At 34.0% G+C, this 26,655-nt stretch overlaps 1 protein-coding gene across 4 annotated transcripts in view; it reads left to right on the top strand.

The window, feature by feature from the left end:
- The window catches only part of cpx (complexin), a 419,609-nt gene that overhangs the window by 174,142 nt on the left and 218,812 nt on the right, over positions 1–26,655 (top strand). The gene's annotated exons all lie outside the window — the stretch shown is intronic.

Below are 26,655 nucleotides of genomic sequence, written 5' to 3'. Positions count from 1 at the left end.
ATATATATGTATATAAGTATATATATATGTATATGTATAAATATATATATATATATGTATGTATATATATATATATATATGTATGTATATATACAGTATGTATATATATATATATATATATATATATATATATATATTATTTATTTTTTTTTTTTTTTTAAGCTATGAGCTGTATAAAAGGGAATGTTCTTTAACAGATGTTATTTAAGTTATTGGTTAAATATGTTTATATCTTCCGTAGTTTTATTTGCTAAAAAATAGAACAATAAAAATAGAACTTAATCCCTGGAAAATCCTTCTGGTTTGTGGAACTTGGAAAAAAGGATTTTTCTAAATCCACGTTGGTTGAAGGGCTTTCATATATGGCTATGTAGTACGAATGCAGACAGACAGACAGAAAGAAAGAATATGTATACTGACTTTTTATTTACTTTCAGAGGAATACAGATCACATATATGATGATGTTGAAAGAAACTGGTATATTCATATCTCTTAAACTTTATTCTACATCAGAATCCAATAAGTAATTATTTAATAAGCGTTTCAATTATCGTAGTATTATAAAACACGTCATTATAGTCTGAATTAAGATGGGATAAATAGATCTTCCCAATAGTAAAAATATTTAAAACGTTCGGAATATACTGTAAGTCCCAAATTTTGAGAACTTGCTGAATACACATAGATTTTTCAGTAAATGTGCCAAAAATTATTTACAGGAATTTGAAAAAGAGTAAGCTCATGCTCTTGAAAGTCAACGTTTTTAGCGAATTTAAGATAATTGTGAAAATTCGACTATTAATATCATTCGTCTTCATTTCCAACTGATTCACCTGAATTTTTTTTTTCCTCTCTCCAGGTTTGGGAAGTCGAGACGGTTACTTATTTCATGATATAGTTATTTAGGAGGCAATCAGGATTGGTCGGGGAATGTGTAATTGGATTACAGCATCGATATTCGTTTGATCTGACTTTTTCCCTTTTTTATTCAAATTTTAAATCTAATTCTACGTTCTATTTCATTCAAATTAGTGGCGGCTTGGTAAAGAATTTAATGTATTCATTGATTCAAAGATTTTCGAGATTTAATGTTATTAATCCCCAACTGAAATATGTAAAAAAAAAAAAAAAAAACCAGGACGAGTTTGAAGATAAAAAATAAACGAAAATCCTCCTTGTAATTTCGGTTGTGGCCCGGGTTGTTGATCAATTATACATTCGTTCCTCTGTAAATCCAGCGTGGTAACCAGATTTCTTTTTTTTATGTTAGAAGCGAAACCCAGTGATCACGCCACACGGCACCTGCTAATACAAGATGTTATGAGGTAACGCCGCCGGGCTTTACTGTTTCATTTTCCCTAAAACACGGCGGGAGGAGAGAGAGACTTTTGCAATAACACGAAGAATGTCTGCCACGCACATTCCTCTGCCTATGAATATGTATATACAGTAAGTTCATATTCAAGAGATAGGTGGATAGAAAATTGATGTAGGGGGTATTTCTGTCAGTGCATCATGTAGGCATTGCTTTAAAGATTTTGTAGCGCCCTTACTTCCCCCAGCTCCATTCACTTTTCAGCCTTTTACTTTTATCTCTATTCCTACTTTTTCGCCATAGGATATCATAAAGTCTTGAGAAAAACTGTAATCTATCTGGTTTATGAAGATTGATAAGAAGCCTCCAAAGGTCAATATACGCTTAATTTGAGTAGCAAATATATTCTATGGCTAATGATATACCACAAAAATTCAACAATATAAACCCACTGCAAGAGAATAGTGGAATGTACGTGATCATAGAAATACCATTGTGTAGCTAAAATGGCTTCAATTTCTTTAGTTACAATGACAGACTACTTTCTTCTCTCTTGCGGTCCAACTTCTTAACTCTTCTGGGCATGAAAGTTAAATGTCATTCCAGGCCCAAGTGCCTGGTCTTCTGGCCCAAATTTATAAATCCAATCTAAGTTCATGTTGTTACTGTTCTTAGAATATTTTATTTTAATTGTTTATTACTTCTCGTAGTTTATTTCCTTGTATCCTTTCCTCGCCGGGCTAGTTTTTCCCTGTTGCAGCCGTGGGCTTATAAACATCCTGCTTTTCCAACTATGGTTATAGTTTAGCTTTTGATAATAATAATAATAATAATAATAATAATAATAATGATAATAATAATAATATATAGGTAGATAGCTAAAGCGTTTTGTCTGACAGACATACAGCTAGACAGATGGATAGGTTGATAGCCGGGAGCAAAGAATTCGATTGAAAAAAGATTTTAGTGTAATACCATTTCATGATGCGAGATTGCCTGGTCTTGATGGCTGTGAAATTTAATAACGTGTACATACGACTCTATATGTCAGTGTTAATATAGGGGCCGTCATATCCACGTATGGATACGTGAGGCATTTGTTTAAACTGGCTGCGCGTTTTTTTTTTTTTTTTTTTTTTTTTTTTTTTTTTTTTTTTTTTTTTTTTTTTCATACTGATTAATGTGAACGTCAATTCGGTTATGAAATTTATACTCGCCAAAACATTTAATATTCCATATGGAAATAGTCAGCGTCGATCATGAAAAAAAAAATTCCTTTATACATAACTTTTGAACACGCTTAATTGTAATGCAATGTTATATAATGAGAGTGTTCAGTGAACTAGGGTTTTGTAAATGAAACATGAATAATTCTGAGGAAGATCAAGATAAAAACATTGCCATCCAACTATAGTAATTACTTATTTCTTTGGGAAACGAGAGGGGGGAGGGGTACGATCACTATTCGAATTAAATGTTTGCCCATATAGGTATAGATGAAATATGAGGATATAATATAAATGTTAAACTCATATTTGAATAAAGAATCCAATGTTTTTCACCTGATTTCTTATACCTTTGATGGCTATTTGGATAAAGTATTATTTCGTAGAAGCACTAAGTTGTATAAGTTTATGAAATAAATGGAAGCTAAATCGGGATGAAGAACGTAGGTGGCTTTTAACTGATTGCTTGAATGTATCATAGAGTGATGGTGAATAATTTATAAAGTAATTCATAAAAAATAAATGAAGCGAAGAACGCCTCCCAACCTATAAGTGATCACTAGCAATTTTGATCTTGAGTCGTTGCAGGATCGTTGGTAACAGTCGATTCGGTAATGATGAGCTCATATAGCAGATCACAACTCTGTGCAATGGATTCCAGGGAGCCATGATTCCCTAAAAGGATTTTCGGAGGCCAAATCTCGTGACTACAACGTCAATCCCCTTTGGCACCCCCAAAACGACATCACCTGTTCATCAGGCCGTGAAATGACCTGGCGAATGGCGTCACTCCTTATTACAACGAAAATACCCTTGCACGACTCATCTGCTTTAGGATGGGTTGTTCGCTAACCCACCCACCCCCTTCTCTCTCTCTCTCTCTCTCTCTCTCTCTCTCTCTCTCTCTCTCTCTCTCTCTCTCTCTCTGGAAGTGACTTTACATTGTCTCTTCAGCTTTCACAGTTTGTTTGGAAAAAATTTTTATTCCTTATATTAGTGGCAGTTTATTTTCCTTGCCTAAAGATTCAGATTGAATAGAACGAAAATTTCATTCTTTGCCAAACGTGTAATCATAACGACAATCAAAAAGTTGATTCAAAGTGTTCGACCTCGTTCCAGGGAAACAATAGAGCCTAATTACCAGCACTGTAAAATAATATAATTAGTTCCTACCTCGTTATGTTTACACTTTTATTTCTTTTTACCTCGTCAATTTGCTTTAATTTTTCTGACGAACCTCTTCAGAAATAGATAATTACTTAAATATTAACATCAATCAGATATAACTTTTGCTCGTTGATTAGCGGTGCATTATTTATTAATGATTCCTAAGCGCTATGGGGATTAATTAACCGTTAAGAAAAATAATAAGATTTTTAAAAATTTAATACAAAAAACGTTAAAGGTAATGAAAACAATTGTCATTAACCCAGCTTCTAAAAGGTATACCATTTTTGTTATGTGCCAAACTTTGAAGCGTAAGCTTCAGCAATATATTTTCAAGACTAATACAAGCATAATTTGACCTTGAGTATATTATTTATAAAAGGATTTCTTCGGTGATCAAATTTTGAAAAAAAAAAAAGAATAGTTGTAGACAGAAGGTCAGAGGTCAATGCAGTTGGCTATGATTTTTTTTTTTTTCCTTAAATATTCGACGTTATTCTTCCACCCTTAATGGTTCAACGTGGTAAACATAATAAGGATTTACTAATATATTTGTCAATATGAAGAAGGTGCCGCAAAAGAAATAAAATTAGTTCTTTGAGAAATTTTCTTCAATTTCATAAATTTTCGTTTACAATGTCTTGAGATATTACGCAAGAGATCACATGCAGGTCGACACACACTCACTTGCGATTACATGTAACGAAATCTTTGGCAGTTTTATTTATAAAGGAGACTTGTTCTAATCATTATCACATTTTCGCATATATATATATATGTATGTATGTATATATATGCATGTAAGTATATATACATACATATATATATATATATATATATATATAATGTATGTATATATATATATATATATATATATATATATATATATATATATATATATATATGTATATATATATATATGTGTGTGTGTGTATAGGTGTTCGTGTGTATATATGCATCTATGATTGTGTAGCACTATGTATGCATTCAAAATTGTTGACATAGGTAACGAACAGGTATAATGAAACACTCTCTCTCTCTCTCTCTCTCTCTCTCTCTCTCTCTCTCTCTCTCTCTCTCTCTCTCTCTCTCTCTCTCTCTCTCTCTCTCTCTCTCTCTGTATATATATTTATTTATGTTGTCTCTGTCTTTCTTATCTTTGCTGAACAGTATATTTACATACAGCTCGTATGAAATCTGTCAACCTCCATCTTCTCTTGGGGGAGACCCTTTGCCCGAAATATCAACCTATCATTCAATTTGTTTAGCATTTCATTACGAGAGAGAGTTTACATCATCATAGTGAAATGTTCCAAGGCCTTGAACATACCTGACGCATTTCACCTGATAGGTACGCCTCTTCCTTTTCCCCTCTCATTTCCAACCTCACCTTCTCCCCTCAATATCTTTCCTTCCTCTTCCATAAGTTGCGCAAAGTAGAAGTAAAATTGAATGTCGGCCGATCATAAGAAGCGTTAGATGAGATGCTCGAACCAGGAAATTAATTGGAAATGAAGGAGGCAGGTTGATGGTAACGGAGGGACTTCTTCCTTTACAGGGAGAGAGCGAGGGAGGGAAAAAGGCGGGTAATCCAATGAAGGACATTTTTTGAGGAACTGGAAAGTGAGGAAATGGTAAGAAAGAAAGAAAATTTTGATTATGAAGCTCAATAAGTGGTAGGAAAAGGAGTTGTGCTGGAGAATCCCACAAAATGTAAGCTGCTCGATTTAAGATGTTTTAAAATCCGTTACTAAGGAAATTGCTTCAGAAAGACTTCCGGTATTAAGATTCCTATTTTTATTTTCTTTTGTGAGTTTTCGACATCTAACAGTACAATGTTTTTATATTATAAGGGATATTATCTAAGATATTACAGTGGATATTACCTAAAACATTTTTTTTTAAATGGTAAAACTATGTAAAACATTAGAAACATATTCTCGTAATATATTTGATCAAATTTTATTACTGTTGTATGAAAAGATTACCTGATTCTTGTGGCCAATACAACTGATAACAAACCAAATTCCTTAATATCGCAAGAGGGTCTGCCCCTCTCTTTTATTCTTCCCTTGTACTTCTCTTTCTCCCTGTTTCCTTAATCTTTCCCATCCCGAGTACCTGCCTTTGAGCTATAAACTGGAGTGTATCCAGGGGTACTCTTCCTTTCCCCATATTCCCCACTTCCCTATTCTTATCCTTATTATTGTTATTCTGGTTAGACACAGGTTCTTGCTGTAGGAAAAACCCGCACTACTATGAGATTCAGGGCCTCTGTAACACGGTTTTTTTGCAATTAATTTTTATCTATGAATTTCATAAATATACCGCTTATTCAAAATGCACATTATATCTACACATAAATTTTGACTATATTCTGCATTACGCAGGTTGAATAAATTTGGTACTTATAATGTAAAAGTGACGTTTTTTGAAGACGGGTCAACTTACTCAGAGAAAGGGTTTCGAACGCACTTGCTACGTAACCTATGACGGCATTTCTTCCCTCTTTCTCGATCGATGATTGGCTATACGTAACGAAGGCTATACCTCTGCCAACAATGACACGAGAGTTTAAATAAAAGAAAAGCAGTACACCTTTATGAACTCCGAAACCTCTCCACTGATAATTGTCATAATGAACAAACCAACAAAATATGTTAATAAATACAAAAACACTTCGATTATTAGTCTAACTCCCAAAATAAGTTTCCTAAGAAATTACAGTCTACTTTATAGGTCACAATCAGATTGACAAGCTGTAGGGAATAGTTGGTAATTTTCAAAAACGTAGTAGACAAGCTTGATTTGATGACTGCTATATCCAATGTCAAGCAATTTTTATTTATTGTCTATCTACCTACATATTTACTGAAAAAAAGCCGGTACCGTATTTTGGCTTTAAATCTTCACCAATAATTATCGTCAGAATGATGACTTCATGAGGCTCCACCCACTTTGGCCTCGTTATAATTCAGGATAACACTGAATGCTATCATGGTCATTGTTGGATTATAAAATTTAAATTCTGGCTATAAAAACTCAATTCTCGAGTAGTTGTAAGAAGTGCTAAATGATCCTCAAGGATTCCAGCAGTTGGCCTAAACGTTTAATTCATGTATACTACTGTTGCGGCACTAATGCTACAGTAGTATTACTACGCTAGCACAGATACCCCACCCACATTTATGTATCGTTCCGCCATTCATAAAGTCTTTGTCATGTTTTTTCACTGTGCAATAAGCCATGGCCTCCTCAGAAATTAAGTTTAACATTAGATGATAGGTTATTTCATTAAGCTGACAAATTATGGCAACTGGGTATGTTATTGCCGATGTTGAAGCTAAAGATAAAGTATGGTATCATTCTTTCATTGCATTATCATCTTTACTACTATTTGTTTGGCTACATGCAGTAATTATTTTAAAGGATAAATGAATTATGTTCACTTCTATAAATTCCCATTAGATGTACAAATAAAACTCCTAAAACTATTCATGATTTATTTACAAAATGCAGTCATGCCCAAAACATAGCCAACACGGTCGTACGGCCTAAGAAGAAGAAAAAAAAATTATATCGGATGATCCGTTGGTCTGATGGAGATTTTAGCACAAAAATCTTATTTTAACAAAAATAGTTATATAAAGACTGTTTACATACAATCTCTCTCTTTCTCTCTCTCTCTCTCTCTCTCTCTCTCTCTCTTGGTGGCATAGTGAATAGTTAATGGAAATGTTCAAAAGCCTGAATGACATTACAAGTATTATAATCATGTTACGCTAAATACAAATCAGACCATAAACATTGGATTTAAACTAGAAACTGAATAATTACCTATTCAGGCTATAGTAAATATGGCCACGGGCTTTCTCTTGACTGTATAAAGTTGCAAGTCGTAAGACAAATGCAGTTTTGCAACCACGGGGGCAATTCCAAATCCTGTTAGCTATTCTTGACTGTTATGGGTTTCAGAGCCGATGGAAGAAGGTGAATGGGTGTCTGGTGGATGGGCGGGGCAAAATTTTGTCAAAAGGTGTTTACATTGCTTACGTAATGAATGTTTTCGACTCTTGGCTCGTTATCACTGGCCATGGCGTCGACTAGATCCTTTTTACTCTATAAAAATTAAAACTATCGGGTTTAGGTTATTGATAATGCTGACAAAATTTGTGTGGTTGTAAAATATACATATGTCAACTTCCAGCTACATCCGATGCTTTGATAAGGAGCAAAGTCCAAAAAACCGTGTTACAGAGGCCCTGAACCTCATAGTAGTGGAATTCCATTGTAATAAAATGGGAAATAGGAACTAAAACCAAACAGGAAAAAGTGCAAGAAAAAATTAAGTCTTTCGACTTAATGTAAATACTCTTGCATTCTCTAACACACGAAGTCTTCTTTGAAAGGTAAAAGAACTTTAAAGGCACCGAGGCAAAAGCAAACAATCCCATTAGCACTTCTGTTTGAACTCACAAAATTCATTATTACACTCAAGGATTAAATCTAGCTTACTTTCACGAATAGATTATATATGAATGATAGGAGTATATCACAAATATCGTAAAACTGAATATGAGAAAAGTTAAAGATGGGAAACCCGGTAGGAATTGCAAAAGGGAAACATCACACCGTCTCATCAAGTCGAAATCAAACTCAGAAACTTTTTCCGCTGTAGACATTCGACGCCTTAGGAGAATCATGTCTTCTGGTGAAGGAGAGTGATGTAATATGCGACAAAAAAAATGATACCCATTGAAGAGTTGGGAATGTTGATAAGATAAGGAAAGACGAGCTCGCTGATAAGAGAGGTGCGAAGTTCTTTATTAAAACGTCAGCTCCACTTTGATTGAGGTTATCAGCGTGAGGGAGACTCGGGTTACAGCGTCCAAGGAGAGTTGTGGGTTTGTAAAACAGAAGATTGCAAACGAATCTTTCTCTTACTGTGAAATGAAGAAAAGGTCATGATAGCATATACCTATCGTCAGATGTATTGGAAATAAGATTAATGCTAAAGAACGGTTAGCTAGCAATATGTCACGCTTGTCTCATTTATAGGAATGTAAACATAAGAGTTGAGTAAATTGACATGCGATAATTTGTATTAAAGCAAACAACTTTGGCATTAATGTATGATTTTTTATACAGAATGAGGAATATCTTTACATTTTCTGTCTAAAATGTATGAAAAATATGTTTATAGATGCTCTTTGTTGATTAATGTGGGAAAATATTTTAACTTTCTTACATCCGATATGTGAATCTGCTGTCAAGGTATTCAGAATAGATTCGTGGATTGTCTTCTGAATCATATATCAATATGATATATTCATTCTACTCAATAAATTCTGCAAGATGAATAGATAAATTCACAAGAGTTGTTTCTTCATTTTGCTTTGAGATTTAAAGCTCTCAAGTTTATTTGTTTTTTAATGTAAATACAAGAAACCTTCAATATCCATTGCAAGGTTTTGTATTAAATATTTTAGGTGCCGTTATTATTATTATTATTATTATTATTATAATTATTATTATTATTATTATTATTATTATTATTATTAGCTAAACAACATTCCCATTTGTAAAAGTAGGATGCTGTAAGACCAAGAGCTCCAACAGGTGAAAGAAGCCCAGTGAGGAAAGGATACAAGGAAATAAAAAAAAACTACAAGAGTAATAAACAAATAAAATGAAATATTTTATGAACGGTATTAACATCAAAATAAGTCATCCATATATAAACTAAAAACTTCAAAACAACAAGAGGTAGAGATATAAGATAGAATAGTGTGCTTGAGTGCAATCTCAAGCAAGAGAACTCTACCCCAAACAGTGGAAGAAGCTATGGCACTATTCAAGACTGGAGAACAAGGCTTGGTTTTGGAGTGTTCTCTTAGAAGATCTGTTTACCTTAGGTAAGGAGACTCCTCTACCCTTACCAAGAGGAAAGTAACCACTGAACAATTACAGTGCGGAAGTTAACCCCTTCAGCGAAGAAGAATTGTTTGATAATCTCACTTGTATGAGGACAGGAGAGAATGTGAAACGAATAGACCAGACTATTCGGTGTATTTGTAGGCAAAGGAAAAATGAGTCCTAACGAAAGAGAGGTATCCAATGTAGTACTATGTGGCCAGTCAAAGAACAGAATGACTCTCTAGGGGTAGTATCTTAACGGGTGGCTGGTGTCCTAGCCAACCTACTACCATAGTTACGGCTTTCCAAATCATAATCTTTTCAACGGTTGCATGCACACATTTTATCGTCAGTGTGAAGCCCAACATGAAAAAAAATTTGAATAAAAATATTTAGTGTTGAAGCGTAGTTTCCTATCGGTAAATTGTCCTCTTAACGTAAAAAGTGATTGTATAGAATATTGTACATAATAGGCATCAGTATGAATTTCTATTCTATTGTCACAAGGCAATGGTAATTCTTTTTTTTTTTTCATTTATAGATGTGACTCGCTTGTCTATTTCGTCAAAAAAGGAGAATTCCGAGAATTTAACCTATCCCCATTATTTTTTTTTTGTTAAATGGAACGAAATTGGAACTTTAATTCCATATGAAATTCTTCTCTGTGATTTATTACATACACCTTTACAGCTTAAACAAAAGTTGGGATATTTTAGAATAAACTGGCCTATTCTTTGCCGTATTCATTAAGAAATTATACACAAAGTTTTTAGCGATGTGAAAATGATTAGGGTAGTATTGTTCCTATATATGTCAGTTGTGAATATTTAAGATATTTATTGCGAAATACTCATTCTTTTGTGATTAATTTTAAGAAATGGCTACATAAAAACCATCATTACAATTTACAACTCCTTGTTTCGTATATCCCTACAATTAAGAACATAAAATTTGCTCTAAATGCATTTCCATGTACTTTCTTTTTCCTCTTCTTCGTCTTCTTCTTATCATTATCTCCGCTAACAAAGTTGGGAGGAAGTTATGTTTTCGGCCCTGTTTGTCCGTTCGTTTGTGAACCACTTCTTGGCCACAATTTTACTCGTAGCGTAGGGAAACTTTCAGGGATTAATTGTTATGTTGAGACGTGGAAGTGATTAAATTTTGAAAGTGCTAGGTCAAAGGTCAAGGTGAAGGTCAATCAAAAAGTCGACCGCAATAAGCTGCCGTTCGGAGGTCTGCACTATGAGTGCTTTTCTAGTTATCAATGTTAATATTGTCATTGTCGTCATCAAACTTCCCAAATGGAAAGGTCAATAAGACCGTCAATTAAAGGTTTAAAGGTCACTGATGAATGGCAGAGGCAAGGGACAGTGACATTACCCTGTTGACCAGGACAATGCCCTAGAGTCTGACCATATATACATATGATCAGCGCCCAAGCCCCCTATCCACCCAAGCTAGAACCAAGGAGGGCCAGGCAATGGCTGTTAATGCACCAGATAGAAAACTTGCTATGTTTAGCTTCGAAAAGTGAACAAGCTATTGGTTCACATCGAAAGCTGGACTCCTAATTGAAGACTACGTGAATGCGAATCTGTCATTCCTGTTCTTGATGAGGTTTAAAAGGTGGCAGACAGACAGCAGAGGAAAGGTGCAGGTCATCGCCTATAGTCCATTTCTTTTAGCGATACATATTTGCACCGACTCGCAGCGGTGTCCTTTTAGCTCGGAAAAGTTTCCGGATCGCTGATTGGTTGGACGAGATAATTCCAACCAATCAGCGATCACGAAACTTTTCCGAGCTAAAAGGGCACCGCTGCGAGTCGGTGCAAATATGCATCGCTAAAAGAAATGGACTATAGTTGTCCAATGTCCCAGGAACTTTATATATCAACTTGATATTATTCCCAAATGTCCTCTCCACCAAAGCTAGAAAAAAAATGTAACCAGACATTGGCTTGCTTATGATTAGCAGGTAAACCTATAGTCCTTCTCAAACTACCCCATCCTCTCTCAATGTATAGTAAAGTCGAAATTTTGCCAACAAAATCCATCAAAGCTTTAGTCGTGTTTGAAATTGGGGGCCCAAAAAGAAGAGTCGCTAACGATCCAACCATGTTAATAACGACTCTTTTCCAGTTTTTCTTGAGCTTAGTAATTCCAGCAAGATTTTTTTTTTTTTATATTTCCATTAGATAACTAACTTTCGATTACCAATCCTTGCAAATTGTCCACTTGGGATTTTATATCATTATAGTTTACTGAAATCGTGATGCTCATGATAAAAGTTATCGAAATATCATGGATATAGAAAATGTGATATCCAGACATATCATGCGTTAAATAAATTTCACACAGCCAATGTGATTTGTCTTTATTTTTACTCAGCTTTTATGATTTTCTATTAATTAGCTCATCAATAACCTGTATCTATTTCACGCTCCTCTTACTATAATTTCACTTTTTGACCGAGATCTATTGAAAAAATAAAACGATAATAACAAGATTTTTTTAATAGAATTTAAAACGTCTGGATATTATGATTTACTCAATCATAATGTTTGTCGCAAATATAACAAGGAAAACCTTTTTTATGTCACATTACCCTGTCAAATTAATGTTTGATTTTGATCACTAGGTAGTCCCCTACAAAGTATGTTTGCTTGGAATCTCATTATAATTTTACTTTTGCTTCAACCAAAGACTTTTACAGACATTGATATGAGAATGTTCAATAGATGAGAATTATGTGTCATTACTTTCCTTTAAGAGATAGAGAGATGTGCATCTGGCATTATCACATTTTTATCCTGGCATTATAACAACATAAACGATTAAAGATTTAAAGGCCACTCATGAATGGCAGAGGCAAGGGACAGTGACATTGCCCTATCAAGCATGACAATGCCCTAGAGCCTGACCGTATAAACCCATGATCAGCGCCCAAGACTCCTCTCCACCCAAGCTAGGACCAAGGAGGGCTAGGCAATGGCTGTTGATGACTCAGCAGATAGACCTCTAGGCTCCCCCAAACCCCTTATCCTTAGCTCACAAGGATGGTGAGGTTGCAGCGATCAAAGGAATTAACGAGTTTGAGCGGGACTCGAACCAATATCTGGCGTTCATCAATCAGGGACGTTACCACTTCGACTACTACAACCCTGGAACTTATTTTAAAATTTTGGAAGTACTCTTCTCATTTGTCTTCTATATGAGTCCAAACTTGTCTATGCCATTCAAATTGTCTGTCTATCTCTCAGTTATAAATATTAGTAATAACAGTGTTACCTGTTCGGTTCATAAGAGAAAAATAGGCATTATAAAAAAACTACCCTCTCAAAGAATGCGGGAGAATGCAGGATATTTCAAGCTAATTTTATTTCTTTATGGAAAGGGAAATCGTTGTGAGAATTCAAATATTTTGAATGATTTATGTAACCCCTCACGCCTTCCAAAAAAAAAAAAAAATAGATAACAATCCAAACAATTAATGATTAACAAATTCCTACTTTTCTGAAAACCATACATAGTACGATATTAAACCAAAGTCAGTTCCGATCATAAATAAGAGTATTATGCTTTCTGGGTTGAGTCATTGATTACTGACTACCAACCACAGTCCGCCACCTGAACGCTAAATGTGGGAAGCCCCCCCCCCCCCCCCCCCCCCCTTCTTCACTCTTAGGACGGCTGATGTGCATCAATTCTAATCTAGTTAATTGTAACATTCCAGCTGTCAGTATTCGCGACAAATATGTGACTGCGATGTTCACAGTCCACCAGGAACGTTATCACTTTCAAGCAATGTTCTCCTTTTATAATTTCTAACTTTTTTTTTCATTTCAAATGTGACATTATCACTCGGTATTTTTTGCGAAACCGTGTCTACTTCGACACGTAAATCCGCACATGTGCACATACTCATACACATACTGTAGGTGGCCTTGAGTTTATTCTATTGCCGCCAGTTTTCATGTTTGTGGAGGTGCATGAACTTGAAAAAAAAAAATGCCAAGGCTATGATGATTTATCAGTGAATATGTTGTTAGAGTAATTTGAAGAGGGAAAGGTTACCGCAATCTTAAATCATAAATTTCCAAACTATTTGAATAATAGCAGATACGTGTTCAAGGTATGAAATCTATTAGCTTTTGCAACTTTTAAGTTTTGCTGTATCAAATCGATATGCGACTAATAATATATAGCTTTTTTTTTTTTGTGAGAGACGTGATAAACGCACTTACATAACATTCAAATCTTCAATAACCCTTATAATTTTACATTATAAGCTACTGGTGCAAATATGCATACATATTGAAGGTTTGTTGGCCATACATTTTGTTCTTTCCTAAATCCTTTCTAAACAGGTACCGTTTATAAAAGAATATGTTCTGCCTAATTACGTGTTGAATTTTTATACGCATTCCTTTCTTCTCCTTTTTGTCATAAATGATATTATCATTCGTATATAAACTAGGATCATTGTAAAACACATCTTTGAATATTACCATAGTCAAAAAGTTATATTCTGATATTGAGTGACTAAACGCACAAATCTTTGACTGATGTATTTACTCATTTCCTGAAGTATAATACTAGAGACAATTCCTTGCAAAATCAGTAATGCTAATGTGATAGTTATGTGCGTTTTTGAGGTTTTTTCACAGTTATTGTATGTTATACGAATAATCAGTTTTTCGTTTAGAACATAGAGACATTTCTTACTATGTGTAAAAACGGATCCATAATTCTGATCCCGTACATTAGGTAGTCCACTTTACGGTAAAGGTTATTTGTTGAAATATGATTAAAACAAAATCTGTTTCTCTCCCTTCCATACGAAAACATGAAAAGCCGATGGAAAAATTGTTAGGTGTAAATGCTTATAAATCAGTTAACTAGACGTATTCATTCCAAAAAGTGTGTTTATTTTATATATAAATATATATATATATATATATACATATATATATATATATATATATATATATATATATGTGTGTGTGTGTGTGTGTTTGTGTGTCTGTCTGTCTGTATGTATGTACGTATATGTGTGCGTTGATGGGGGGGGGGGAGAGATTGCTGCATTCATGAAATAATTTTTTGTTTAACTTTTTTTGTCTTTCTTATAGCAATTTGATATCTATAACCTTGTCACGTGACTTTCTTAAACTGGTGAAGCATTTTTCAACAATAACCCTCAAAAGAAAAAAAAAATGTGCAATTTTAACTCGATCTTTTCAGCAATATCAAAATTCTTTTTTATTCGTCTTTTTTATTTTCAGTCTTATTTCCGAATATTCTCTCTTTCCTTTTCTTTCATATCTCGCTTTCTCTCTCTGCGTGTAAATTGGATTTTCATTTCTCTATTCCCTTTGCTGTCGATACAGATTGCAATTTTATTTCCATAACAGAAAGAGGAAGAGATCCTTTTCATTGTCTGCCCCCTGTTCCCAGTCATCTAGAGGAAGCGCTCACATATTTTATACCGTTTATAGCGATAACAGTAAACTGATTAAAGTCTCACTCCCCACAGCTGCCACTCGCTAACAAATGAATAACTCTTCTACGAGGACACTCCAAAATCAAACTCTTCTAGAAGGACAATACAAAATCAAACCATTGTTCTCTAGTATTGGGTAATGCCATAGCCTCTGTACCATGGTCTTCCAGTGTCTGGGTTAGAGTTCTCTTGCTTGAGGGTACACTCGGGCACACTATTCTATTTTATTTCTCTGCCTCGTGTTTTGTTAAAGTTTTTATAGTTTATATAGATATTTATTTTAATGTTACCGTTCTTAAAATATTTTATTTTTCCTTGTTTCCTTTTCTCACGAGTCTATTTTCCCATTTGTGGCACCTAGGCTTATAGCATCCTGCTTTTCCAACTAGAGTTGTAGCTGGGGAATTAATAATAATAATAATAATAATAATAATAATAATAATAATAATAATAATAATAATAACGATTCCGATAACTTGCATGCAGCGATATTTTTTCTTTCCAAACAGAAGTCTTTTTTTTCCATCAGATTATTTGCCAATCGAAGGTTATTTTAAATTACGATCTATTCTTAGTATTGATTTTACAGAAACGGAATCAAAAGGAATTTTTCTTGTGAGAGGAGGGTGCAATGGTTGTACGATGCCAAGAGCTTAATTTGGAGGAACAAAAAAAAAAAAAAAAGAATTCTTTAAGGGGGAAATGAACATTTCACCTTCGCCGTTGCCTGGGAAGGTCAAGTTTTCTGTTAATGTTTTTAATTTTTGAAGTCACTTGCCGTAGCGATGGTGAACAAAATTTATTTTTGGTTTCAGTATATGACTTTAGTAATCATTATTTTTTTTTATTTCATCAGGCTTTCAATCTTGTAACAAACGTTGCGCATAGGAGTATTCGTATTTCTTTTTTAGTTTTTCAAAAGTGAATAGGATTTTAAATCTAGATTCGTCCAGCAATACTGGTCAATTAATTATTTAAAACAATTCACCTGAGCTCTAAGAGTTTAAGATTTCCTTTCCAACATTAACTAAAGAATTATAGATGGATAGAGAATATTGAAATGCATATTAGATAATTTAAATCAACTTAAGTTTCACACACAAACACACACACACACGCATATATATATATTTATATATATATATATATATATATATATATATATATATATATATATATATATATATATATATATATATTTATATATATGTATAATGTGTGTGTATCCCCTGTATTATAAAGAGCAAGTGTGTGACTCAGCGGTAACGGGGAGAGAATGTAGTCATTCCCTTGTGGGAGTTGTAGTTAGAAAAGTGGGATGAAGTGGGGGGGGGGGTTTGAATTTGTGCCTTTGTGTCCACATCTGTCTAAATAATTAGCCGTCACTTTCATGGGTTACGTACAATGGAATACATACATATATATATATATATATATATATATATATATATATATATATACATATATATATATATATATATACTATATATATATATATATATATATATATATATATATATATACTATGTGTGTATATATATATATATATATATATATATATATATATATATATATATATACACACGGTTTCGAAGTACAGTTCCTTTGACTCTTTTTGACAATCTACCCAGAGCTTCCTGGGTCTTACTCTCCCTCTCATGATTCTTTCGAAATATCCTTTCTAAACTCTCGCCCTCCCTTCTATCTGCGTAATTAACCCTTTCAAATCCCTTTTACCAATCTCTTCTTCTACTTTAAACATTTTACCAAATTCTCCCGCTTTCAACTCTTCTTATGCCATACATACAACCAAACAGTTCAATTGAAGCACTTCATAGTCCTTATAATTAGCTCATTTGAGATCCACACTTTACTTCCGTAAGACTAAGGTGTTCCAGCATTTCCTTTGTCTGTGTCAATAGATTTCCAGTCTCGTCGATCCTTTGCACACACTGCTACCTTCCTTGTTTATCCTATCTGTAAATCCTCTCTTTTCTCAATTTACCCTTGTTATTGATATTTTGTATGCTTAGATACTGTAGGAATTAACCTCCTCTAATCTTTCTCCTTTTGCAAATTACTTTCAAACTCCTTCGCTATTATCTGCAGTTCTTCCTCACTATCACCAATCATCAGTGTACATAAAAAGTCTCTATATCAGTTCTCAGAGAAGCCTTTTTTTAGTATCACTGCTCAATCTACGGCTATTTTTCTTATCCACCGTTTGCAGTTGTTTCTCTGACCTCTCGTAATACTGAATTCAATCCAGAACTATATTTAAGTAATGCGGACAAAGCACGCTCTTGTCTTAGATCCACTTATTATTATTATTATTATTATTATTATTAGTAGTATTATTATTATTATTATCATAAGCCAAGTTACCACTCTAGTTGGAAAAGCAAGATGATATAAGCCCAAGGGCTCCAGCAGGGAAAAATAGCCCAGTGAGGAAAGGAGAGAAGAAAATAAATAAACTGCAAGAGAAGTAATGAACAATCAAAATCATAATATTACTCGCAATTTGCTTCCATCATTAAAACTTTTAGCCACTTTGGACTAGTTTTCCCAATAAGATATATATTAAATGCTCTATCAACATTTTCCCTCTACCTATTCTATTCAAAACTTTTTAAGGCATTGTATGCCACCTGAGACGTTTTCCTCTTCTTGTATAGATTTCATCATGAATATTTTGGCGAGATACGTCTTGACTAAACCCACACCGCATCTCTAACTTTCTGTCATCTCTTACTTTCTCAATTGTTACAACTGCCTCTATCGCCTTTAATTCAGTACAAAAGACCAATTATTCCTATCGACCATTCCTTTGGAGCCTTTCCCCATCTACACGCATCTTATAAACTCTGGTAAACCAATCAATCACGGTATTATCTCACTTGTAAACTTATCAACCCCCAAGTGTCTTTCCATTTCATAATCTCTCGATTGCCCTCCTGGTGTTATCAACGACACTTCCACGAGTATTATCAAACTTATACTAACTAATTCTCTCCTTACTTAAATCTGTTCAGCATTTCCGAAATTTCCACACGTGTATGATTGATATATATATATATATATATATATATATTTATAAATATATATAATATATATAAACACACATAATATATATATATATATATATATATATATATATATATGTGTGTGTGTGTTTGTATATTTATATATATACGCATATACACACATGATATATATATGTGTGTGTATATACATACATAAATATATATATATATATATATATATATATATATATATATATATATATATTTATATATATGTATGTATATGTGCGTATATATATATATATATATATATATATATATATATATATATATATATATATATATGCGTGTGTGTGTGTGTGTGTATCTTTCTTTTCGGTTTGTATAAAGATATGGATATTGATATACAAAATGTACCAATGATAATGTACTTATTTATCTGTTTGACGGGTGTTTGTACGCGTGTGTGCTGTATGTGTAGATGAGAAAAATTAGAATAAGAAATTTAAGATAATTTGAATGACTAATATTTATTTATTGACAATATTCATAATACCATATTGAAACTGTAATTTGTAAATATTTTGTAACCTTTATTAACACTTACCTTCCATCCATCCCTAAATTGCATGAATTCGTATACATTTCTTCAGGTTATATTTTCAGTAAAATTAATTTCAAATTTTCATATGCTCCATTTGACGGTAAAATTGAATTTTCTAATGAATTCATATTGCATGGCTATTGATGTCACGTAATGAAATTAAACTTACTTTTATTGAGCATTTTAAAGGTGAAATTTTTTATCAAATTATTTCATTTTGTCTCGATAGCAATTAAATGAATAGATATTAAGTTATATTTCATCCTTCTAATAAATTCATTTTTATTTTTTTCAGGTAAGTTCAGTCAGAGGTTTTGGTAAAGTATATTTCTTTTTTTTTTAGTGCACTAATATTTTGATAAGATGTTTACCTTTTTTTTTTTTACTTGACAAATGTTACTGGCAATGCCCTATTTATGGTAAGTAACAAATAAAGCACAATTGTAATAATTTTAGCATCAAAGTTTATTATTGCGTTTGATATCCCTACTTTGTCCGACTTAATCCTCTGTTCACACATTACATCACATTCTTTTCACCGTAATCTAGACTAAACCCATGCTTTGAAAATGTGATCACTGTTGTTGTAGTATTTCTCAATTTGTATTTGTAAATATTGAAGACTTATGAATACAATGAATAATTACATTACTCTGACAAAGGGATCAATTAAGGTTAATATGTTTTGAAACTTTTTTTTCACTCATAAATTAACTTTAGACTTATGCATATTTAACGATAAAACAGCAAACAGAGGCAGGGTAATAATACCTACCTGCTATTATTTTAAAGTTATTAAGATGAAGATCGAGTGTTCAGTATTCTCTTCAGTCGAGATGGTTATATACACACAACGGATGATACAGTTAATTTTCAAATCGAATAAAGTGCATCTCAGCGCATCGTTTGTAAACAAAAAGAAAATTCTTATAGCACACATCTCTCTCTCTCTCTCTCTCTCTCTCCTCTCTCTCTCTCTCTCTCTCTCTCTCTCTCTCTCTCTCCTCTCTCTCTCTCTCTCTCTCTCTCTCTCTCAATTTCTTCCATTTTATATGCTCCTTAATAAATATCCTGGTCTGGTTTTAAAACTCCGTATAAACGTGTTCACACTTTTATTTCCTTTTAAATCACCTAATAGAAATTCTTCATTCATATAGGTTACTCAAATCTCAAAATGTCAAAAAGAACTAGTGCTAACAAGCTTTGAATATACAGAAATAAACTTTCCGCAAAAAGAAAAAAAAATCCATTGTAATAGTCTACGAACCTCCGAGAACAAATACTAGTATTTTTTGAAGAATTCGGTGCGTTAATGAGATGATTGTCATGAGGAAAAATTAATTGGTTATTTGTGGAGACTTCAATCTTTGGATGGATGACGCATGAAATCTTGATGCTTTGGCATTTAGTGAGTTGTTGGAATCATATCAACTGGTGAATAATGTCGACTGTGCAAGAACTTTAATTGGGCATACGTTGGACCTAGTTTTGAGTGATGGAATGAATAACATTGTATCTGATATAAAGGCTGAATAAAAATGTACTATCTCCCCAGTGCACAAACTTATTAAGTTTATTCTATCTCTACCGAAACATGCAGCAGTAAAGAAAATAAACTTTTGACAAATCAAATTTCTCTCCTTCCGTATTTATTGAAGAAGTTATAAAGAAAATAAGCGATGCTATCAACATTCCCTGTGATCATGATAACCTACGTTTGTTGGGAGTTATGTGTGTTAACTGTCTTACGACCACTTATAATAGAGTGAGTAAAACTGAATATGATACCATGCGTCCACTGAGGGAAAAGACTATAACTGTAAAAGACTCATATCCTTGGTTTCATGGAGAGACTTTATATTAGTGAAAAAGGTGAAAAATAGATGCGTTAAGAAAGTGGAATCGGTTAAAAAATAAAAGTGCATGGGTAGAATACAAAACTGCTATGTGTTCATACAACTGCCTACTGAGAAGAAAAAAAATGATACTATATTAGAAAGATCTGCGAAGCAGCAACAGACACAAATAAGTTATGTCGTCTCCCGAATGGTATGATGGGAAATGTAAATGAAAAAAAAGCTACCTGATGGGTCCAGTGACTAGGAACTACCAAATAATTTCCTAGTGTTCTTTAAAAACAAAATTGAAATTATAACCAGATCTTTTGTAAATACTCAACATCAGATTAATGATACAACAGATACACAGATAAAATTAATGAGATTTAATAACATAACACAAAACGTTATTACCAGGATTATCAATAGAGTAAAGAAAACATACTGTGTGGTCGATCCTGTGCCAATATCTGAAGTAATTGGAGAAAGAAACTTTTTTTTTTCTAGTCTAGCCGAAATAATTACGAGCATAGCAAATGCAAGCATTGATAAATGTGAGTATCCCAAATCTGAGAAAATGGCTATAGTCACACTGGTTCTGAAAAGTGCTCTAGATTACCAGGAATTAAGCTCCTGTAGACCTATTTCGAATCTATCCTATGTTTCAAAAGTGCTAGAATACGTAATCCTTGAACAACTAGTCATTCACTTAGAAGTAATAGAAGCTTTGCCAGACAACCAATCTGCTTACAGAAAATTATATATACGGAGACAGCCTTCTGTTCTGTTGTAAATGATATGCTGGAAATGATGGATGAAACTAAATGTGGCATTTTAATATTACTCGATCTTAGTGCTGATTTTTTATACAGTTATGCATGAACTGCTAGCAAATGATCTTCGGTTCATCGGCGTGGAAGATCAAGCCTTCGAATACCTAAAAGATTACTTGGTTGGTTAGAAATTACTGTGTGCAAATTGGAAACTCTCACTCATTATATGAACCTTTAAACAGAGGGGTACCCCAGGGGAGTGTACTTGGCCCAATCTTATGCCAGGCTGACACTTGCACGACTTTTTGCCACGAATTTGTCGTGGCAAGTCATGACATTTTGTGTCACGAACTGGAAAATAAAAAAAAAATAAAAAAAAAATTACCTCAGATTCACAGCTCACCTGTCCACATTGACACGAACTGGCACGACGAGTTCACGACGAGTTCATGCATAGTTTTAACCAAGGTCTATAGATTTTGGTTTTAACATAGTTTGCGCACTTCCCGCATCGTCCCGGCGAGTTCACGAAATTTTGTCGTGACCAAAATTTTGAACATTTCAAAATTCTCGTCACGACATGCCACAATGTCACGAAAATTCACGACGACTTCACTCCAGTTCACGACGAGTTCACACCAGTTCACGACTCGAGTCGTGACAATGCGTGCCACAAATTCGTGCAAGTGTCAGGGTACCTTTATTCTGCATCTATACTATTGATCTATCGAAAATACTACATAGGCATGGTGAGAAGTTTAAACTATTTGCAGATGATACAATTTTACTTCACCATAAGTGATATAGACGACACTACTGAAACTCTAAACCGAATCCTTGATAGTGTTTAGAGAATTGATAACAATTAAACAGCTATAATTAAATGAGAACAAAACTGAGTTCATGGTGGTGGGAAAGAGAAACAGCTTGAGAAACTTGGGTGATATTCAAATAAACATAGATAATGACTTATAGCCAATATCTGGTAAAGTTCGTGACCTAGGCTTATTTCTTGACTGTAACTTGTCCTTATGCCCAAATAAATGATGTAGTAAAAACTGCTGGTTATTATCTAAGAAATGTTGCTTTTATAAGAAATTGCTTGGACGAAAATTCTGTAAAGAAACTTGTAATAAACTGTGTAATAACCAGAATTTACTACTGTAACTCCATCTACTACAATTTACCAAAAGTACAACTTAAGAAATTACAAAACATAATAAACAGAGGATCAAGACTGATAAAAGGTGTCCCACCTAGAGAAAGGATCACTCCTATACTAATTGATTTACACTGGCTGCCGATTAAAGCGAGAATTGAATTTAAAATATGTACAATAACCCACCAAGTTATCAGAACCAGTCGCCCAAAATATCTAAGAAAATTGCTACATATTGTGCAATCAACAAATCGTCCTGACACGAGAACAATTATAGAGGGTTTCAAACTATTAGAACCCAGATACATGTCTACTGTAGGCTCCAGAGCCTTTAAATATGCTGCCCGAGACTATTCAATAGGCTCCCAGACATCAGAATAATGTAAGATAATTAAGGCTTTCAAGAGGAAACTGAAGACTTTCTTATTCTGCGAGTGTTTTAATATTGATGATCAAACAGTAAGCGAACAATACGCGTTGTGAAATGTCAAGTGTTCCCAAGTGAATATTATAAAACGATCGTGGAGGTCCTGAAGGGAGTAGTGTTCCCTGCTGCACAGGACCAGATAAGCAGCCCTTAAAGTAAAGTAAAGTATTTTAATATCCAATAAAGCTAGGGATTTGCTGTGACGTCATATACCGGCAACAGTTGATATATTGAAGACGTTCAAGCGCTGAGGCTGAATCAATTTAATTGCCTGTATTTATATAATTTCATAGAAAAAAATAATTAGCGCTTCGAAGTAAGCACAGTCCCTATCATACTTCTCTAATCTGTTGAATAGTACTTCCATGTAAGTATTTAATAAATATAAACACATAATGAAGATCATAGTTGAATGAATTATTTTTATTCAACTGAATGGAGTTAGAAGTGAAATCATTTGATAATAAAATCCATTTTTATATATTTGTCAACCATCTAAAGTGATAATGTATCTTCATAGTGATTCTAATTATATGCTGGACTTTGGTTAGGTCCCTTGAAAGCCTGAATGTTAAACAAGCGGACGTTCTATAAGGGGTTTGAGAAAATTTCAAAAGCCAAAGTAAGAAACTGGGTAGCTCAACCAAGGAACTTTCTCTGGTCCGGCGTTGGCATTTTAGGATCAAGACATTTATCGGAAAGTTTGTGATTTCGCACAGGGCTAATAGAAAACTGAATCTCCTTTTCATCTTCGAAGGGTTTCTCATCTTAAAAGTTGGAGACAATGGGCACGTAAGAGTTCGAGCAGAAAGTTTCCCCGCACTAGTTTTCCATCACGAGATGAATTAAGTTTTGCAGCCATCTGTTATCGTTGGCCTCTCATGGCTAGGATATAAACGTAACTTTTACTTACGAAGAAAAAAAAGAAAGAACCAATCTTCTTTAGAGTAATCAGTAATCTTAGAAAGTTTCTTCGGGACTTAGGGAATAATCTATAAAGGTGAAGTATTAAGAAATTATAACTATAATTATGATGATCCTGGTATTATTCTGCCTTCGTTGTTATATTATCTAAAACAACAACGGGCTTGTTGCTTTATATCTAATCAGCAAATGAGTATTGATTCTCATTGTTCATATGATGTTTCGTCGCTTTTGTACTTCGAAGGTGTTTGCTGTAAACAGGGAATCAAAGGAACTCCCATTGAACTGTTGCTCCTTCGTTAAATTGACACAGATGAGGCCTTGTTATGTGACTTCTCGGAAAACAAGGATTGGTATATTTCCGAAATGTCTCGGTGATAAAGAGCTCAGGTGTTCATTCTGGAAGTAACTAAAAAGCCTTTAGAAAACTAAATAAGTTGAGAAGTTGGATATTATCCTAGTTAGGGTTATTGTGGCCTATTGGTAACTTCTCTGCCTGGTAATCGCCAGACTGGGGTTCGAGTCCCGCTCAAACTCGTTAGAATGGGGTATTTGGGGGAGCATATAGGTTTACTACCTGCTGAGTCATCAGCATCCATGGCCTGACCCTCCCTAGTCCTAGCTTGGGTGGAGAGGGTCCTTGGGCGTTGATCATATGTAAATATGGTCAATCTTTAGGGCACTGTCCTGCTTGCTGGGGCAGTGTCACTGTCCCTTGCCTCATCAATTCATGAGCGGCCTTCAAACTTTCAAGTGTGAATGCGAACTATCGTCTTTGTCAAACTGGACGATCATTTCGCTAATTTCGGTAACCACAAGTTACAGAAATCATTTTATGATTCCTTTAGTTGGGAATGAGCAATGTTCATTCAGAATTTAAAGAAGTTATATGACTGTAATCATTTTCTCTCTCTCTCTCTCTCTCTCTCTCTCTCTCTCTCTCTCTCTCTCTCTCTCTCTCTCTCTCTCTCTCTCTCTCTCTCTCTCTCTTTCGATGACGAGAAAGAAACCAATACAATAGGGTTCAATAGGGTTAGTAGGGTGTAATGTTAGAAAAAAAATAACGATTTCCTTATTCATATCAAAGGTAATATTCTCGATTTAATGAGGCTGTATCCCTATAGGCACAGCTTGCGCATTTCTCGAGAAAAAAATGTTACACTGACAAAAGAAAGGGTGTCAGAATGGATGATAGTGTGAGGCAAACAATTAAAAAAAATGGTGTTACTCTGTACTAATGTTTTTTTTTTTTTTTTTTTTTCTTTTATTGTACTGATGATCACTCGTGGGTAACCAAGACTTTAGTACGAGAATACCTAGTGACATCCATGTTTGCCCCATGCATTGCTCATCTCTTTTGTTAAATTTCTTTTCCTCTAAGAATCCCTTCCGAGTATGATCTTCTCGAAATCTTCTTGATTATTGGATTTTCCAATTTCCTATTAAGATTGCTTTTGGTGACATTTTATAGCCTTAAACAGCAACCTTCTTATAAAAAACAGTGTTATTTATTCAAGTGCGTTATTCTTACCAAATATAAATCTAGATTTATTCCGTAATGCAATAGCCCAGCTTATTCTAAAATCTACCAACGACCATCTCTTTCATAATTTTTCGGCTAGGAACTCAGTGATGGAAGTGCTGAAGGGAAAGTCTTGAAATTTATGGCTTTCAAATGATTACAATTTATAAAACATTCTACGAACAAACTGAAGTTCATTTTAGTGGATTCACTGACAAAGGGAGACGTAGGGCAAAACTATATCTCGATAAGGTAGTTCTCATGAAATCGAGACGCTTCCGTTTATTCTAATTTGATGCTTGGGATGAAATAAAGCTCATTAAAAATTTCCTGAAGCGCTGAGAAACATAAGCTTTGACACAAGTTTTATTTTTTCTAAGTAACATTGGTGAAACTTAATTAGAAACAGTTACTCCATATCAGAAAGGGTACTATATACTCACCTTTTAAAAGTACAGAAACCTAAATCACAAAATGTTTTACTTGTAACTAACGAATCAACCCTGTATTAAATTGCCGAAAATATTTCCCGTGTGACACAACCATTGCGAGCAAAGAATATTATTAATTGTGTATAGTTTGGGATGGACAATGTAAAAGAAGCGAGGCTAAAGGGATGGCTTGGGAGTCAGAAAGAGTTCCCGTTTAAGGCTGCCCATGGATGGCGAGGCAAGCAGGACACTGCCCTAGAGACTGACCATATATACTGTACATGTGATCAGCACCCAAGCCAGGACCAAGGAGGCACAGGCAATGGCTGACGATGACTCAGCAGATATACCTATAGGCTCTTCCAAACCCTTCATCCTTAGCTCGCAAGGATGGTGAGGTTTCAGCGACCAAAGTAACTAACGGGGTTGGACGTTACATCGGCCAACACGACTGTTTTCTTTAATATAGAAGAAATACAGATCTACGAGGACGGAATTTAACATAAGGGTGGTTTTACAGATGTTTTGATTTGTAAAAAATCTAGAGTGCATTGAAAGCAGACAGACTCGTGTCACGGAGCTTTTCCTGCCAGAGTTAGGAAGAAAAATTATTCCTTGACGTTATTAGCGATGCACATGGTGTCAAACAAAGAGTGAAACCTCAAAAAATGTAAGGAAATACATAATGAGGAAAGGAATTACAATAAAAAAAGATTTTGAATAGATCTTTCAATTATGAATTGGAAGTAAACTTACAAAATATTGGTCTAAGTGCTTCGTCTGCTTCAAGAGAAATGCATGAAAATACGTGTCTTCATGATAA

The sequence above is a fragment of the Palaemon carinicauda genome, chromosome 22 (assembly GCF_036898095.1).
Source record: "Palaemon carinicauda isolate YSFRI2023 chromosome 22, ASM3689809v2, whole genome shotgun sequence".
Taxonomy (NCBI): Eukaryota; Metazoa; Arthropoda; class Malacostraca; order Decapoda; family Palaemonidae; genus Palaemon; species Palaemon carinicauda.
The sequence above is the reverse complement of the archived record's forward strand: the minus strand, read 5'-3'. Positions and strand labels throughout refer to the sequence as shown.